Source organism: Lagenorhynchus albirostris, chromosome 16 (assembly GCF_949774975.1).
Source record: "Lagenorhynchus albirostris chromosome 16, mLagAlb1.1, whole genome shotgun sequence".
Taxonomy (NCBI): Eukaryota; Metazoa; Chordata; class Mammalia; order Artiodactyla; family Delphinidae; genus Lagenorhynchus; species Lagenorhynchus albirostris.
The window spans coordinates 14637802-14656704 of NC_083110.1; the positions used below are offsets into that span (position 1 = coordinate 14637802).

The 18903-nt window shown below is 40.9% G+C and overlaps 1 long non-coding RNA gene across 1 annotated transcript; it reads right to left on the reverse strand.

The window, feature by feature from the left end:
* On the reverse strand, positions 1 to 11990 carry LOC132507411 (uncharacterized). The gene is made up of 3 exons (XR_009536175.1): positions 11905 to 11990; positions 10122 to 10241; positions 1 to 553 (listed from the first exon to the last, which is right to left on the reverse strand). It is a non-coding gene; the product is annotated as an uncharacterized LOC132507411 (long non-coding RNA).
* Between the last annotated feature and the right edge of the window lie 6913 nt (positions 11991 to 18903).

Sequence of the window (18903 nt, forward strand, 5' to 3'; positions counted from 1 at the left end):
TGTCTCGCTGAGAAGCTGTCAGAAAGGTTAGAAAAGACTTACTAGAAAGGATTGGGCTTGTGTTAGGTGATTTTAAAGAGGGCTGAAGAAGGTGGGGCTTTACTCTAAATTGGATGCTATCAGCAAGTAGGGTTCATAATTCTACAATTGAGTGTCTTGACGCTAATTTAGATAGGTGGGGAATGTTTGGTCATTTTTGTGGTTTGGACAATGTTCATGTTTTGTCTGTGTTCAGACATGATTGTAGAGTGGTCCTATCTTTTGTCTTGATCCATCATGCTCACAGAGTGGCCTTGCTTGAAGTGGATGTGCTGTGAAATTTTTGTGCTCACCAGGAGGAGACATGCTCACTGTCTGGTACCAGACAGTACCAGACCAGTTGTCTGCTTCAGGGGGTTGCTTTTCTCTTTCTCAGGTCTCTTGAGAAGGGCTCTCCAGGGGGAAAGGTTAACAGAAAAGAAAGGAGGTCAATCTGACATCTTCCCCACATCTTTTTTTTTTTTTCCTCTGTTTTGAAGGTTTAGATTCGGTATAGGTTTTGTTGTCTCTGGATCTGAAAAACAAAACTGTCATTAATGAGCACCTTAAGTTTAGTTCTTTTTAATTTTCTCCTAAACCCGTTTTAGAAAACTGGAAGCTTTGAAAAATATTTTGAAACCTTCAAGCCAAGAGTCCGATAATCATTTAAAAAAGAAAAAAGCACTGAGCAATTAAAAAAATCTCCCACACCTACAGGGCTAGAGATGTCCCCGCCTGATACTATCCGAAGAGTGTGCATGCAATTACGGTCCCACCCATGGCCTCCCAATAGTGATGCAATCCAAAGTCGTGTCTGCATCCAGAGCTACCAAAGTTGCAGGTTGGTCTCAAAAGCCACAACCTCCTAATAATGTTCATTTCTCCCATAGCCCCATTTTGATCCTATTCAGACATCACTCTAACACACACACGCACACACACAGAAGCAGGCAGTGGTGTCAGTGCAAGGAGGGCTCCCATGAGCCTCTGAGAGCTAGTGCTTAGTGCGTCTCACTCAGGCCTTGGTAGAGCTGCCTTGATTTCTCTCCTCTACCCCATCCCCCAGCCCTGGCTGCTGCAAGAGCCACATCCACCCCCAAGAGTGTTCTGATTCTCTTTACACCCTTACTAGGAGTCTCACCTAGCCCACCCCCCTCTTTCTTTCAAGAACACTTCTCAGATTTTAACTCGAGATCATTGAGGGCTCTAGGTAAGGAGTAGCGGTGGTCCCCAATATAGACGGTCTGAATATAGTTATTGAATAAATACCTTGAGCACAGCTGCTCTTCACACTTGCTGGTATGACTTTAGCGTCTTAGGCGCTCTCATGGAAAGAGCTGTGTTCATCTCTGTTCTCTTAGGCTGTTTTCTTCTGCTCTGCTTTCTCCATTGACCCTATCCTATCTGTATTCTAGCTTCCTGAAATTCCTCAAAATGCCTAGTCTGTCCCCCCATGCTTTCAAAGCCCTGTTTTAATTGCATCCTTTCTGGCTTTAAAAATCTTTTCTGTTATTTCAAAGGTGAAGTCTTAGCTGCTAGATCACAAATTTGAACCAGAAAACTCACAGATTTATTTACTGTTCTGAAACATAAGGATTAAATAGGAACTCTAATTGCAACTATTTCACATTATATATAATAGTAGAGGAAAAACAGATCTTTGCTAAGTTACTAATAACTGTAATAATTACTCTCATTTTAGAAAAAGGAAAAGTCAGAGGTAATTATCAACCTTCAGAAACTTTAACAGCTAGCAAGGAAGAGAAATCTGAAGTATAGGCAAAGGGTCTGGAGTGAGGCTGCCCTCAGGTTGCCTTCTTCAAGCCTTGTCACCACCTCTTAAGTGATTGGCAAGTTGCTTAACCTCTTTGAGCCTTGGTTTCTCATCTGTAAGATAAGAATAATGATAATACCTTCATGTATTATGAGGATTAAATTAAATGATATTTCTAAAGTGCTTAGAAAAATGCCCAAATTATAGCAAGCACTCAGTAAATATTTGTTGAATAAATAAATGAAGATACGAGTGAGAGCTGAATAAGCAACACCCCAAAACAGAAATATGTTATTCCCCAGCTGGCATCATAGCTGAGTCCTCTTCTAAGGCCAGCTGCTTGTAAATGATGGGGTAAATAATAAAGCAGTAAATATTATTGGTATGAGCTCAGTGCTTCATTCTGTCACATGGAGGGAGATCACAGATCAGTGGAAACACTGCATGATTGGCTGTGATGATAAGAAAGTCTAAAAATGCTGGTGGTTTTACTCCCCTGAAGTTGTAAGATTCATTTCCCAGGATAGCTAAATAGTTAAGACTTTGGCTTGGGAGTCATGCAGCTTGGGTTTGAGTCACAGTTCCTGTTATGGGCTGAATTATGTTCTCCCAGTATCCATATGTTAAAGTCCCAACCCCTAGTACTGTAACTCAGAATGTAAGTGGATTTCAAGATAAGGTCTTTAAAGAGGTGATTAAATTAAAATGTAGCCATTAAGGTGGGTCCTAATGCAATTTGAATGGTGTCCTTATAAAAAGAGGAAATTTGGGTGCACAGAGATAACAGGAGTGCACATGCACAGAGGACAGGCCATGTGAGGATTCAGCGAGAAGGTGGCCGTCTGCAAGCCAAGGAGAGAGGCCTCAGACAGAAGCAGACTGCTCTCTGTGATCTAGAACTGTGAGAAAGTAAATATCTGTTCTTTTTTTAAAAAATATCTATTTATTTATTTATTTTTAAAATTTATTTGGCTGTGCCAGGTCTTAGTTGGGGCAGGTGAGATCTTCGTTTCCACGTGCGGGATCTTCATTGAGGCATGCGGGATATTTTAGTTGTGGCATGTGGGATCTAGTTCCCTGACCAGGGATTAAACCCGGGCCCCCTGCATTGGGAGCATTGAGCCTTAACCACTGAACCATAAGGGAAGTCCCAAAGGTCTGTTCTTTAAGCCAGTCTGTGGTATTTTATTATGGCAGCCCTAGCAAAGTAAATGCGTCAAGCACTTAACCCGTAGATTTTGATGATGAAATGAGATTATCATTTAGCACAAATTCTGCCTCATAGTAAGAGCTAAATATGTTAGCTATTATTATTATTGCTATCATTATAATACCAATGATTATTATTGTTACTAGTGTCTCCAGAGGGACAGTTATCAGGCCCCCTTCCTATCATATTGAAATACACACCCAAAATATTGTATCTCTATGTAAATCACAAGCCTATTTTACAGATGAAGAAACAACTTTCTTTTAAAGATTTTTGGGGTCTGGTAAGAAGGCTTGAATCTTTCAGAAAATACAGTGTGACTATCAAACACCAAGTAATCCATTTGAAAAAAGAAAGTTCATTCCAAATGTGAATTTAAATAATGATTAGTTGGCTACTTGATTGGTTGATTAGACATGTTGATTCATTTTGGATTTGTCCAAATAAGCCTAGGATTATAGCTGTAGTCGTGAAGATACCATGTAGCATTTAATCGTGAAAATTCTTAACCACAGGAGCACTAAAATGAATGTATACAGGAAAGCATTGTAAGATGCTTCTTATAAGCGCTTCTTTTAGGTGTGACTTAGAAGAGATCGTCAGGGGGCTAGGGAGAGATTGATAGTGTGACAGTCATAATGCCTTGTCTCCAAACCCCAACTCAAGGTCTACCTTTGTAAAATGGAGCTGGGGATGCCAGGCTTGTATATACCATGATCCTTAAAAGAGTCACATGAGGTAACGAATATGAAATTGCTCCATAAAAGGACACTGAGGTTAAGGTTCACATTACAGTGATAAGTCATGTTGGTATACATTCCCTTGATATGATGTGATGAGAATAGCACTGTATCTCTGTGGTCTTCCTCCCCAAAACCCATAACCCCAGTCTAACCATGAGAAAAAACATCAGACAAACTCAAATTGAGGGACATTTTGCAGGATACCCTACCAGTACTTCTCGAAACCATCGAGGTCATGAAAAACAAGCAAAGACTGAGAAACTCTCACAGCCCACAGGAAATTAATTAGACATGATGAATGGATGTGGTGTCCTCACTGAGATCCTGGAACAGAAAAAGGACAGTGGAAAACTAGTGAAGTCCAAATGAGGTCTAGAGTTTAGTTGGTAGTAATGTAAGGTATTAACAAAAGGGAAACCAGATGAGGGGTATACAGGAACTGTCTGCACTCTCTTTGCAAACTTTACGTAAATCTAAAATTATTATAAAATTTAAAAGTGTATTTTCAAAAAGGAAATTGACGTACTAATATAAGAATTTATCTGATTATTTCATTTAATTTGAAAGCAGCTTATAAATTCAAAAGCTCACTTTAGAAATGTCAGGTAAGGGAATAATTATGTGATAGTTTGCAAATACTTTTAGAATAGCAGAGTCAATTACTTTTCTGCTGTCGTCCAGGCCTAGAGTCTCTGCTTGATTATCATTGTCATCAAACAGTCATCTCATTGCTGAAGAGTTCACTGAGCTTACAAAGTCCGGCCTCCTCACTTTGCAAACTGAGGCCCAGAATGGGCAGGTGACTTATTTAAAGTGTATAATAGTGTTAAGAATGGAAAGCAAAAGATATTTTTTATTGCACATAAAGTACTAGAAAAATTATGAATATGTATGTGTATAAATATATATACACGCACATAATATATGTTATATACTGCATTGTCTATAAAATCTTTCTTTTTAATAGAAATGAGATGTAGAAGCATAGGACGTCCTTATTGAGTCTGTTAGTCTGGTGGGTTTTTTTGGGGGGGTGGATTGTTTGGGGTTTTTGTTTTTTTTTTTTGTCTAGACTGTTACGGAAACACATCCAGCTCAGTTAAGGAAGGAAGTTGATAACAAAAACAAATCAGTAAAACTGTGTCCCTTTTAGGTGACAGGCCTGCACTACATTGAGGATTTAAAGGTGAGAAGGATCAGGTCTTTGACCTTGGGGACCTCCCAGCCTGGTCCAGGCAGCAAACACCTAAGCAGCTTTACACTAGCACGTCAGAAGCACGAAGGTAGATGGGAGTCACCTGACCCAACCATAGGACCAGCTCGATGGAGCCCGTCTTGGAAGAGTGACCATCTGAGATGCCTTAACAGAGGAGTGAGGAGTTAGCCGAATGGAGAGACGGGGGGGGGGGGGGGGATTCCAGGCAGGAGAAGAGACTTCTTGTCCTCTGAGATTGCAAGGAAGGAAGGAAGCATGTGGATTTAGATAAGGCAAAATCTTAAGACGGGAAGTTGACAGATCAGGCTCGAGGGGCTGTCGTCACAGTGAAGTAGGGCGTGAGGCCGTGTGCTGGCAGGGAGGGGAGGGCGCTGGGTGGAGATCTTTAGGAGTGTGGTAAAGCCTTGGGCCTGTATCTGAGGGAGAAGAGAGTGGACTCTAATCCAAGGCAAGTAAAGGGTTAACGAACATTCCAGGCTAGCATGAGCACCAACATACAGGAATATGCAGCTTCCTCTGGCAGCCTTCAACTGTCCAGCGGTAGAGAGAGCACAGAGAAAGTAGGTTGTAGCCTTCATCTTGGGTTCAGTTTTCCCAGACAGGGTGAGCAGAGTGTGGGGATCTAAGAGAACCAAGGATGGTGAATATTTGCTGTTCGGACCTCAGCTGTAAAGGTCGTGGGCGGGGCAAAAAGGGAAAGAAGGAAGTCAGCAGACTGGAAGAAAATAAAAGCGACATGAAAGCCAACGTTCCTGTAAGAATCAGAGAAAGTCACAGTCTCTTAAAACTAAATTTGTTAGAAAAGAAAACCAATCCATGTGTCAAGCTTCTGAGCGAAGAAAGGAGATGTCTGGAGGGTTAAGAGAGGCAGAAGATGTTCAACCCAGATGACATTGACAGAGGATGACACTTAGATGAAGGCAAAAGCTCGATGGGGTGCCAGGAGAATGCACTTGGGGTGTTGGCATTGTTCAGGGGCACAGAATTGAAGAGCAGTAGGGGATTAAAAAAACACCAAGGAGAGGAGATGGAGTGGCGATACCTTTTGTTCAATGACCAAGGATTGCAGAAATGGGAGGAGTGGTCAGAACTGATGCTTCTAATATGGCCAGGAAAGAAGCAGCTCCTGGTGAAGGGTTTAGGTACCAAGTGACCTAACTGTGGAACTACAGGCAAGTACATGAATCTAGGCCTCCCTTTCCTCATTCTGAGAGTTCTGCCCTAACAGGCTGTTGTGGCACTGGAGAAGGTAATGCACCTGGACCACAGTAAGTGGTACCTAATAAAGGAGAGCCAACTTTGACCGTGGCTGAGAATCCTAGGTGGTCTGACCGGTCTACGCAAGACCTGCACACAGTGGACAGAGAGAGGTGGTGATGCCCAGGTGCCAGGCGGGCAGAGCAGCAGTGGGAGTCTGATATGACCAAGAGCTTAGGTTTGAAAACCCATAGCAAGCGTTTCATGTTGAAGCCTACTTTGAAATACAAAAAATAGTGGAGGGTGGTATCCTAAATCATTACTGCAGATATGTGTTCTAAAAAGAAATGCCCTTTTTGGCCCTGATTGCACCCCAAAAGGCTAATCTGTTGTTCGTAGGTCAAGAGGAGGCATCTACATGGCAGAAAATGAAGTAGAGGGAAGAGGCGTTTAATTGAGTGAGGGACGGGAACAAAGAGACCAGGAAAACCTGTGTAGAGGCAACATTGTCAAGTGAACTCAGTCGAATTCCAAGGCTCTGGGCTCAGATTGTGTTCATGAGGAAGGGCCATTCATGAGATCCATGGGGGCTTTCGCTCTCATTATTCCTAATAAGTTGGTTATGTTTATAAAATAGAATCATAACTACATCTGGAACTTTTACACAGAAATTAAGGTTGACGTATGTGCCAGAATGATTTATATTCCCTGATAAGATGGTAAAGATTTACTTTACTTGCACTCTTACTTATTATTCATACTTTATTTTGCAAATTGGTAGTAACCCAACTGCAGCCAGATCGAGAGTTCACATGCCAAGTTTTGGTCTGAAAAGTTTTTGCATCCAGTATATACTTGGCCACGAAAATAAGGAGGTTGAATAAGAGAAGAGAGAAGAGAGTGTTTTATGTACTCTGGAGGTCAAAACCAGATGTGAGTAAGGTTCTCACGGAGTGTGGCTAGCTAACATCTGGTAATCCCTAATGCATTTCACTGCCCATTTGTAAGTTTCCCCCAGTGTTTAACATCAACAGCTATTCAGGAACGTAGTGACTTGCACAAAAATAAAATTTATAGATATGAAAGACAAAGCCAGAAAATTACTCTGTTCTTGGCATTCATCCTTCCTGGGCAAGGAGTTCATATTTTCTTTCGGTCGATGCCGTGTTTAATAACGCTATATGATTGGTTAGATTTTGATTGAGCTGAATGTGTTTTGTTTGTTTTGTATGACTCAGTGAAAAAAGAAACATAAAACCTTAGGCTAACTTTAATCAGAGAGCTCTGTTTTTTTCTGTGTAATCTGAAGAAGACTTGGGAAAATAGCCCCAGAAGGACTAGTTGTGCCTCTAGTTGGGGAGGAAGGCGAGTAAGGCTTGGTGAGGAAGGTGGATAATTTAGCCTATTTTCTTCTCTTGGCACAGTGTCTCTGATTTCTTGTTCCCTTTCAAAAAACTCTCTTCTACAAAGACAGCTCCCACGACCTGCAGAATTTGTAAAGAAATTTGCAGAGGAGAGCAGACATGTCTGTATTTCCAAACACAAAGGTCACAAAGGCTGTGGGACACAGCTGCAAAGTGGATGGCTGCTAAATGCAGCAGTTAAGGTTGGACATATGTTCCTCACTCTTCCGTAGATCTATGTTGCATTATATAAATTAACAGTAATCTCGACATTCCTTTGGCAGGTCCATAAGAACCACAGAACTGATTAATTAATAACTAATTCAGAGATGACAACAAGGTATACACTTGTGTGCCTACTCAGGTCCACTGGTAGTGGCTGCCAGGAATACAGGCATTAGAAGATTTCTAAAGCTCTTCCCAAGCTCAGTGGTAAAGTGCACTGGTAGACTTTGGATACTGGCCAGGGCAGTGGGCACATGAGCCACTTAGTAACCATCCTTCATTTAACCTAAGGTGTTTGTCATGATAAGAGATAAGATCTGTTTCCTAAAGTTTGGAAATTTTTAATTCAAAGTAAACCCACAATTACAAATGCATATGCATGTCATGCAGTAATAGTAATACAGCCAGTGATGTGATGACACTTTGTATCTTTAGAAGAGCTTTTACGAGTCATCCCATGAGGTTCTAAAGTGATCTCACAGTATAGAAAGGGGAAGTATTTTTATCCCCATTGCCAAATGAGGAACTGGATTTCAGAGGAGATAACTCGTCATAGTTCGTGCAGCTGGTAAGTTAGAGAACTAAGGAAATATTTTGTAATCATCTGAATATCTTATAACCACTCAAATTTCTGACTCAAATTAGGAGTCACAGAACTGTGGGAACTCTGGCTAGGATTGTCTGATTCCTAAATTTTGCAACAACAAGAGTGAACATGACTACACAGGAAACGTTTACAATAAATGTGTGTATACATGATTAAGTGACAAGTGGGCAATAGCCAGCCTTTGAAATGCATGAATGACTATTAGTCAGAGTTCTCCAGGAAAAAAAGGATTTATGTTTGTATGTATTATGTGTGTATGTACATGTATTACTTATAAAGAATTGATTCATGTGCTTACGGAGGCTGGCACGTCCAAGATCTGCAGAGTCCGTGTCCCAGTTGGGGTCTGAAGAATGGCAGCCTGCTGTAGAACCAGGAAGAACAGAGCTTCTACTCTGAAGGCTCTCAAGCAGGAGAATTCTCTCTTTTTTGTAGAAGCGTCAGCCTTTTGTTCTATGCGTGCCTTCACCTGATTAGATGAGGCTCATCCCCATTATGGAGGGCAATCTGCTGTACTCAGTCTGCCAATTCAAACGTTAATCTGAGCCCAAAACACCTGCACAGAAAAACCCAGAATAATGTTTGACCAAATATCTGGGCACCCCATGGTCCAGTCAAGTTGACACACAAAATTAATCATCACAAGTCCACCTCTTGTCAACTTGTCATCCATATACTTCTCCTTAAGCCATATTTAATCTCCAAATAAGGTAAATAACAATGTCATCCTTATACGTAACATGACACAATTATCCTGTGTACAGCCAAACACACTAAGCCTTTTCCAAGAAGAGGACAGAAAACCCTTGAGTGATATTTACTCTTCTCACTGATATGTCATAACTTAAGTACTATGAGGGTGGAATGTTATGGACTGAATTGTGTTCCCTCAAAATTGGTATACTGAAGCCCTAAACTCCAATGTAACTGTGTTTGGAAATAGGGCTTTTAAGAAGGTGATTAGGGTTAAAGGAGGTCATAAGGGTAGGGCCTTAATCTGATAGAATAGGTGTCCTTATAAGAAGAGGAAGAGACACCAGTTGTCTCTTGCTCAATCTGTGCATGCACAGAGGAAAGCCCATATGAGGACGTAGCGAGAAGGTGTCCATCCACAAGCCAGGAAGAGAGGCTTCACTAGAAACCAACCCTGCAGACACCTTGATCTTAGACTTTCAGCCTCCAGAACTATGAGAAAATAAATGGCTGTTGTTTAAACCACCCAGTGTGTGGTATCTTGTCCTGAGCTGACTAATGTAATGACCACAGCCCTACCTGAGGACGTTTGTTACTATCACAGAAGAGGGAATTTATTCCAAGTATATCAGTCCAATAATTGTCTGCACGTGCTAATCCATTCTGTTAAACTTCTAGGCTGGGCATAGACCCAAAATACCCTTCCTGATATTTTGAGGGCTGGATTATAAATTATAAATTGCTGAATCTTCCCATGCTGTTTCAGGGGCAGCATGGCAAAGTTGCTAATAGTAGGGGATGACTGGGAAAGAGAGGAGAAGGTCAGTCCATTTTATGGAAAGCTGACCATATGCTGAGCCTTTGCAACACAATGGGGAAAAGATGCAGGTAGGGTTCTAGTGAGTGACCTAGGTTCCAGGGTGGGGCTAGGGGACTTCTTTCTCTGAATCTTTAGGGTTGTAATGACAAAAAACATTGATTTTAAAAAGTTTATTTGGAGGTTCTAGCAGAAACCAGCTATACATATAGGCTTACCTGGAGGCTACTCCTCCCTCACTGGGGAGAGCGTATGCTTTTTCACTTGTCATCTTTGGCTGTCGGCAGGGCTAGCAGGTGCCACGGCCTGGTTATCCTGATGTCTTGACATTGTGCTACCTGCTGAGTCGTAGAAGATTTGATTTAGGTCTAAGGAGTTTGCAATCGACGCATGCCTAGAAGATAAACTAGGCTGACAAACACAGTGTCTGGTGTCTCTCTGTATGTGTGTGTTTAATCACACAACTTCTAGGGCCCTAATTTGTTGCAAGGCCCCAACTCCCCTAAGGAGTTGGTTTTCATTCTTTGGGCAAAACTACTTTTTTGACAGAGTTGAAGAGAGCTCTTGAAATATTTTCAGTGTTAATATACCACCTTTATGCTCTAAGTCCTAAAGAAAAGCCAAGCAGAGTGGGGTTGACGGCGTCCCTCACTGTTTCCGTTTTTCACTGTACTGCCTTCATAGCTTTCAGAGATGACCTATGAAGCTGTAAATAAAAGCAGCACAATTTTTCTCTGACAGTATTTCTAAACTCTCCAGTAGACGCAATGATAGATTCATTCAGTAGATTGGTACAGACTTTCCTTGGGGAAACTAAAGCGTTTTTTGTTTTTTGTTTTCCTTTCTGAGTCAGAAATTGATAATGCAGAAATATTGCACAAATACCATGACTACAGCATCTTTTCTTTTTATTAAACAGCAGTTGTGGTTTGAAGAGTGACTTTCTTCAGAAAATTGTGGAGACTTTGCAGCAATGGCTGAAGGTATACTCTCCAAGTTACCTAATTGAATAGGTAAGCTTTATGCCTTTAAAATGAGCCATATGTTCGTATGTTCCTTTGTTTCTTCCTTTGAAGCCTCCAGAACTTTTCAGTTCATAACATTTTGTATTGAGCATGAAATTGACTGCAATTCTTACTGCTGCATTTTTTAGAAATCCCCAATGTAGGGGGAAAAAGAAAGGAATTTTTTAACAAGCCCAAGGTCCAAGAATTATACCAATGCTACCTTTGTTTCCCATAGAGCCTTAAGAAAAATCGTATCTCAACACAGCTCCTGCTAAGTTACTAACTCCTATCGAATTGATGCCCTTCTAACAACAACAACAAATTCCCTAAGATGGGTTGGTAAGATGAGTGATGAATGATGAAACCGTAGGGAGTAGGTTAATAGACAGTGGTACTTTTGATAAGAAACTCAAGATTAAGTTCAAAAATGAATCAACCAAATCCAATTTTGAGTCAAGGGCATTCAAGACAAGTTTTACCATTTTCTCAAACTACTAAGAGCTGAAAAATTTAGTCACAGATGAAAATATCCTTAATGGAATAAGCTAAAAATTGATTACAAGGAATGAAACCTCGGTGTGGCTGGCCGCAGAGACCCGTCGAGGAATCTTGAGGGCAGAGCTGAGGCTTGGACACGCTGGCAGAGAAGGTGGAGGACTGTTCCCTTTCCTGCACACCTCGAACTCCCTCTCTATCCCCCTGCCACTGCCCCACCCCTTCCCAGCCCCACGCTGCACACGGCTGCTGAGACTTGCTCTCCTGACTTCAGAGAGAAAGAGGCTGTTCATTCTTTCTTTTCCACAGTCACCCCCAACTCTGTACATTCCAAACTCGTAGACCTAGCCATGCTCCAGGCTTCTGTGGGACCCGTAAGTCTCAAAGGACTTGAATTTCAGCCACAGCAGGGATGTAGCCTGATGCGGCTTGGGGTTGGAGGTTGTGAGTTTAAATTCGGAGACAAAGTGTAGGAGGGCCCCTGAGAGAAATCACTTACCAAGCTGGATGAAGGATTCTGCCTCTGTGAGTCCGACTCAGGTGAGCAGCCCAAGTAGGGGAGGAAGGAGAGGTCCTGGGTGTTCTGTAACTCCTCCAGCCCTGAGTCACCCATATGCTTTGGGTGAGTGTTACAACCGGCTGTCACTAGGGAATCAGGCCACTCCACCATGGGACATCCCCTGTACGCATAGGGGTGAGAACGGAAAGGCGTTTTCCTGCTGCCTTAAAGAAGAGAACCAGAGAGTCCGAGGCAAGTGGCAATGAAGCTGTAAGTGCAGTCCTGGCCCTCATGGAGATGATTATCTGTCTCAAGAGCACTGACCCTCAAACAGGGCGGAGGGAGTGTCAATCATGCCTGACAGCCATCGGCCCTCAGAGACTTGAGGAAAGACTCCTTTGGTGACTTTTCTATAAGCTGGAGAGCCACAAGCTGGAGAGACCTGGGAACATTTGAGTTACATATGACTTAAACCACACTCGATCAAGCCTTGCTCATGATTACAGAGCAAACCTAGGCTAGTGTTAAGAATGTAATTTAGACGTTCACTGCTAGCTTGACGGACCACCTGCTCCCTTTCTCTTTTTTGTTTGTTTTGTTTGGGTTGCTTCGGTTTTCATCAAGAAAGGGCAAAAGTGGGTCTATTTAATTTTTAATTCTACACCTTTTCATAGCAAAAGAGAGACCTCATTTTAAATTCACTCCTAATCAAATACTGTTCCTGTGAATTATGAATTGTTGCCTTGAGGTCAGAGCCCACAGTAGCATAAAGGCAATAGTTGAATTCTGAGAACAGGACATAAGGAGAAAGAGTTGAGGGTCGAGGACTCAGCCTTTGGGGACTCCGCTGTTAGGCAGTGGAGGGACCCTATTAGAAGTAAGAGTTCAAAGCCAGTTGCCGCATGTAAGGATCAGCCAGCCGAGATATCTACAGTAACTAGTACAGACATTGATTCTTACGTTTACTTAAAATATAGACCAAAGTTGACTTATACATACATATATACATGCTTATATAAATATATATGAATGAGGAATTTGTCTCTATAATTTATATGGATAAGAGATCACTATAGATAGATAGGTAGATAGGTAGATACATAGATAGACATTGGGTTGGCCAAAAAGTTCGTTCAGGTTTTAACATAAGATGTTACAGAAAAACCCGAACGAACTTTCTGGCCACCCCCATAGATCGATAATGTGTGTATTCCATAGATGTGTACATATGTGAGATAACAGCAGGAGACAGGAGGAAAGAAAAATAGGAGAATTTATTCCTTATGATCCCTTCCTGTCTACCTCATCTCTGCCGGTGACTACCTTCTGGGATTACTGCTTCAATCAAATAGACTCTGTCCCGTGGCTCAAATCTTTCTCTGGGCTCCTTGCCCTTGTCCCTGCATTGTAGGCTTAAAGGAGAGAACAGCTTCCCAATGTTACCAATCCTTGGGTGCTTCAGCATCAGGTATTGGCTCCGTTCATTCTACCCACACCTGTGTAAACTGTTTTCTCATTAAACTTGCCTGCTTAGACAAAAGTTAACCTTCAAGGATGCCAGATATCCCATGACGAGACCCTGACTATAAGAGGAGCCGACTTTATGTTGATCTTCCTGTTAGGCATCCAGGTGAGGATATAGATAGGCAAGCAAAAGTGAGTCTGGAAAAACCTTCAGGCCGGGAAAGTCTGAGCTGGAGAAAATAACATTTCAGAATTTTCAGCCTTTAGATGCAGAGGGGAATAGTTATGACCTGTTGCTCTCTGGGAAGGCAACCATCCCCTCTTGCTGACGCCCACTATCTTGAATTACCATCTTGTTGGATTCAAGGCAGTCCTGGACTGCCCCCTCCTTACGCTGAGGAAGGCTGACATCTAGGGTTAAAACCTGAACTAATTACTCTCCTTCTTCTAAGTGTCTATCAACACCAGTCTCCCCATGCATCACATCACTACTTATGAACAGAAGCCCAAACTTCCCAGGCATCTACTTTTGCCAGGATTCTCATCTGCGTACTGCTGTGTACATCCCCATAGGATGAACTAATTCTCTCCTTCTCAAAATCTTTTACTTTAAGCAATTTTAGATTCTTAATCATATATTATTTAGCCTGTGACCATAATGGACTCTTCAAAAAATGGATAACATTTGTCCAAGAAGAGCACAAAATAAATTCACTTAAGCCACTCGTTCATAATTACAATAGACACGATGCGCGTCATCACTGAGCAAACTCCAAGATAAACATTTGGCCATGGAGACAATGAGCTAAATCACTTTTTTTTTTTTTTTAACTATTTTGGGTTTGCCCCGACATACATGGCCATAGACAGTTAATTGGATCTATAAATACTCCCAGTTAAGTTTTTGTTTGTTTGTTTGTTTTGTTTTTGCGGTACGCGGGCCTCTCACCGTTGTGGCCTCTCCCGTTGCGGAGCAGAGGCTCCAGACGCGCAGGCTCAGCGGCCATGGCTCACGGGCCCAGCCGCTCCGCGGCATGTAGGATCTTCCCGGACCGGGGCACGAACCCGCGTCCCCTGCATCGGCAGGCGGACTCTCAACCACTGTGCCACCAGGGAAGCCCCCCAGTTAAGTTTAATTATTTCTCTGTGCAGAATCTCAGGTTATGTTAACTCTGGTGATCATTTGGGATAATTTTTTTTAATTCCACAGAAGTTTGTTTTGAAAAATTGACCTAGAATATGCTCTGAGAGAAAAAAAGAAATTGGATAAAGGACTGAGAAATAAGAGCATGAAAAGATTACTCTGTAAGAAGCCAATATAATTGTAGAAGTATTAAAATCCCTATAGGAGATTTACAGAGAAGTGTGCCCTGGATTAGAATTTGATATCAAATAACTGAAGTCATACAATTTCAGTGCCATTTGTAGTTCAGTTAATAGCATATGTTCCTGGAGGATTACAGCCAATGATTAAGGAAATTAGGTTTTGTTTGAAATTAATTTAGTTATATAAAGCTGCTACTATAATTTACAGCTTTGATATTTAATAAGCCAGATCTTAGAAGAAGACTAGATATAGCTGTGTCATTATTCCTTGAAATATTATTCCCATAAGTCATTTATATTTGCTGGCTGATAAGGATGTTCATCAAGTAGATGGACTCAACACGAGTCCACTGATAAAGCCAATGCAGGTTTACAGTTTGCCAAGTCCCTTGTACGTTTCCACTCCATTTCCCACACCTGTAACTTACTGAATCATAATTTATCTGGCCGGTCAGTTGTCATAATAAAGAAACATTGCAGCCTTTCCTTCAGCAGCCAGCTGTGGGAATGACTCAACTCTGCCTTTCTCTCACATTTTATGTATCTGTGGCTTTTAGTCATTAAAAATCACGGGCATGTCTTTGTAAATATTGCGCCCTCAATATTTTTCTTTCTTGTTTTTTTTTCACTGCTTTGTCACATTTTTTTCCCTATCCATCTCCTTGACTTTTCCTTCATTTTTCTGAAGCTCTGTAGTAATGATTCCAATTTCTTTCCTGCATATATCTATAGCTCTTTGTAGAAATTTAATTTTTCTTTTTTCTCTGATTTATAAAAATTAATCCTAAATTTATAATACCATTAGACTAGCTTTTATTTCCTAACATTCCCAATTTTTTCTCCCTAGATAAGAATATTTGTACTATGTAAACTATTTTTTTTTTTAGTACTTGTGTTTTAAACCTTTTATCTCACTTATTCACTTGCTTTCATTGTCTGAACAACTACTGAGAATCCTTCTCGTCACTGCTCTGGTTAGTTTTGTTCCTCTCACTCTCTTTTACTTCCTGGTTTGGGCTTCCTTCAAAGACAGTTCAAGTCAACCTTTCAGAAAATTCACAAGGCACACTCTCTAACCTCAAAGATTTTAGAGGTCTAAACAGAGGACTTAATGCAAGAATATCACCTTTAACAATTTATTTTATATATATACATATACATATACACATACACACTTTAGGTAGGTGGCAAAGTGTAGAAATTAATAAAAATGAAATAAAGTTGGCTAGTGCATAAACATGCAAGTTGAAATAGCAGGAGTTTGTTTGAAGGGAATAAAAAACGCATTAATACCGTCTAAGACACAAGTTTCTTTTGTGCTTTCCTGCCATACCTCTAAAACTTCCAACATGGTGAGTACATTTAATAATAATAATAATATAGTAGTATAGTGAATAGTGTATGGTTTTCTGGAGCTAGATTGGCTGACTAGCAGTCTTGGCTTCACCATTTAAAGCTGTGTGACTTAGCACAATTACTTAATCTTTCTGTGCCTCAGTTTTCAAATATGTAAAATGAGGAGACCAATGGTACTCTGTTGACCAAGTTTTTGTGCTAATACATGTAAAATGTTTAAAATCATGCCTCAGACATAGTAAACTCTGAGTAACTGTTATTGTTACTTACTATTATTTTTGTCACTGCTACTATAAAATAAAGCACCAATTAGTAGAAAATAGCAGATCAAAGTGAACATTAAGAAACAAGCAAGCATCACTGCAGTAATTGGAAAGTCATTTACTTAATCTATATCTTTTCATGTGTTTTTTGCTATATATCTGGAGTTAAAGATTCTTAGGTACTCTTTGGATTAGTCCCCAAATAACACATATCAAAATCACCAGTACAGTATAACAGTCACTCTTCTTATCTCAAAAGTAACCCCTGTAAGAAGTTGAAGGAACCCCTGCATCAAGCATATTTGAGATGGGAAGTTTTTTTTTTTTTTTTTTTCCTGTACCTATAGCTGCTTCAAATCCTGCAAAGTTTGAAGCTCTGGTGATTGTTAAAAAATTCCAACTCGAGAACTAGAGAAATAGTATGTTTGCACGAATATAAAAATTAGAGCCATAAAGCAACATCCGGAACTAAATCAAAAGATCCCACAGCTCAGATTAGACTTCCCTAATTGATTTGAAGAGAACTCAATGGGTACTGGCTGTACAGAGGCACTGACCTGACCTCCACCCAGTAAGGAAGTTAAGAACAGAGGACAGGGTAACTGGAAGAGCAGTCCTAATCCTTCATATGTCATACAAAGGAAGGGAAGGAGAGAGTTTATTATGTTCCAGCAAATCATGAAATAAACCAGACCACTCCATGAAAGAAAGAAAATTCAGACTGATCAAGGAGAGAAACAAGGGCACTTCCTCTAGCTGTGTTTTTATCTATTCACAAACTGGACCCCATAGAATACTGGGAAAGGGGGAAAAAATCTACATAATGACTAATACCAAATAAAGCATCTTCAGCTAAAGGGGAAGACAGGCAGAATCTGTAAGACATGAAAGTATAGCAGCAGGGGCTATAAGAAATGTAAGTTTAAGTTATCAAGGGAAGAGAGAAATAGAGTGGTTAATGATGGGCATTCCTGGGAAAATAGTGCTAGTTATAGGAAATAAAGCAGAACGAGTGTCACATCCAGGTCTACTACAAAAGTATTTTTAATTATGTAAGACTTTTAAAATAGGCTACCAGTTATAAAGTTTTAGAAATTGTCAATATTTCTGAGTCAGAAAATCTGAGTGTGTCACATCTATGCCATTTATTAGCTTCACGATTTGAGCAATCATTAAACTTGCTGAACTTCATTCCTTCCATAGGAAAATAGAAGTAATAGTATCTACACACTACCACCTTATAGCATTTTAAGAGTAGTCAAATGAAATTATACTTAGAAACATAAAGCATTATTGGAATGTAAATTGTTACCATCACTCAGCTTTTGCTCAATTTTAATATTGGTGAGGATATTACTACTTTATCATGTTATTATGAACAGCTCTAATTGCTAAAGAGAGAAGACCGTAAAATATATGAAAAAAATATACAACTCCCACACTGATTCAAGCTATATCCCCTGGTACATCAGAATTAACCTTGATCTACTATCCAATGGTATTTCTTCAATAATGATAGTTATCATAATACCCTTTAAGTTTTTTTTATTCTGTATATTACAGAGGAAAATTCAAGGATTGGTTAATTCGGTTGTTTAATGACATCAAGATCTGGATTTACCTCGTTCCATTTTCTACTCAAAATATGATGCATTTTCCAGCCCTGGAAATCCTGGTCCTTTTCTTCCAGATTCCTTTGAGTTTGTTAATATCCTTCTCAAAACTTGGTGCCTATACCTGTGGCAGACTGCTGCTCACCTAGCGCATACACATCTCCATTCCGATTGCGCCTTCTCTTTGCCAGCAGAGGCCTCTTCTGTTCAGATATTGGAGCGTGTGGTAGTAGTTGCTCAAGAAAGGCAGCCCCGCCCCCAGACCCAAGAGGTGAATTTTTTTTTTTTTTTTTTTTTTTTTTTTTGCAGTATGCCGGCCTCTTACTGTTGTGGCATCTCCCGTTGTGGAGCACAGGCTCCGGACGCGCAGGCTCAGCGGCCATGGCTCACGGGCCCAGCCGCTCCGCGGCATGTGGGATCCTCCCGGACCGGGGCACGAACCCGTGTCCCCTGCATCGGCAGGCGGACTCTCAACCACTGCGCCACCAGGGAAGCCCAGAGGTGAATATTGATTAGTTTAAGTCAATCATGGCAATTTTATTACCCTGCCACCTTCATGTGATGCAATCTTGGCCACTAACATTCAAGAGGAAGTCTTCAGGAGAGCCTTTAGAAAAGTTCTCTTCACTCTTTAGAAAAGATCCGAGACCGGGCTTCACCCCTTCCCGCCCGTGGGGTGATGTTTGGATGTGCTGCAGACGACCTGAAATGATGCTAGGAGGAAAGCCAAGATTCTTGTAGAACCACCAACCCAGGGCTCCTTTATTATGAAGCCACTGAATTAACAAGTGTTCATTTTTCCATTTTGCAGATATTCTTATGTAGGGCAATCCATTTTAGTTATTGCCTAAGCCCTATTTAGGACTGTAGCACTGTCTTTTGAAGCCCCTACCCATCCCTTTTGCCCACCTGAGATGATCTGCTCGTAGCCAGCACTCTGATAGCTTTCCACCTCAGGTGCCTGAACCTCTTCTCTT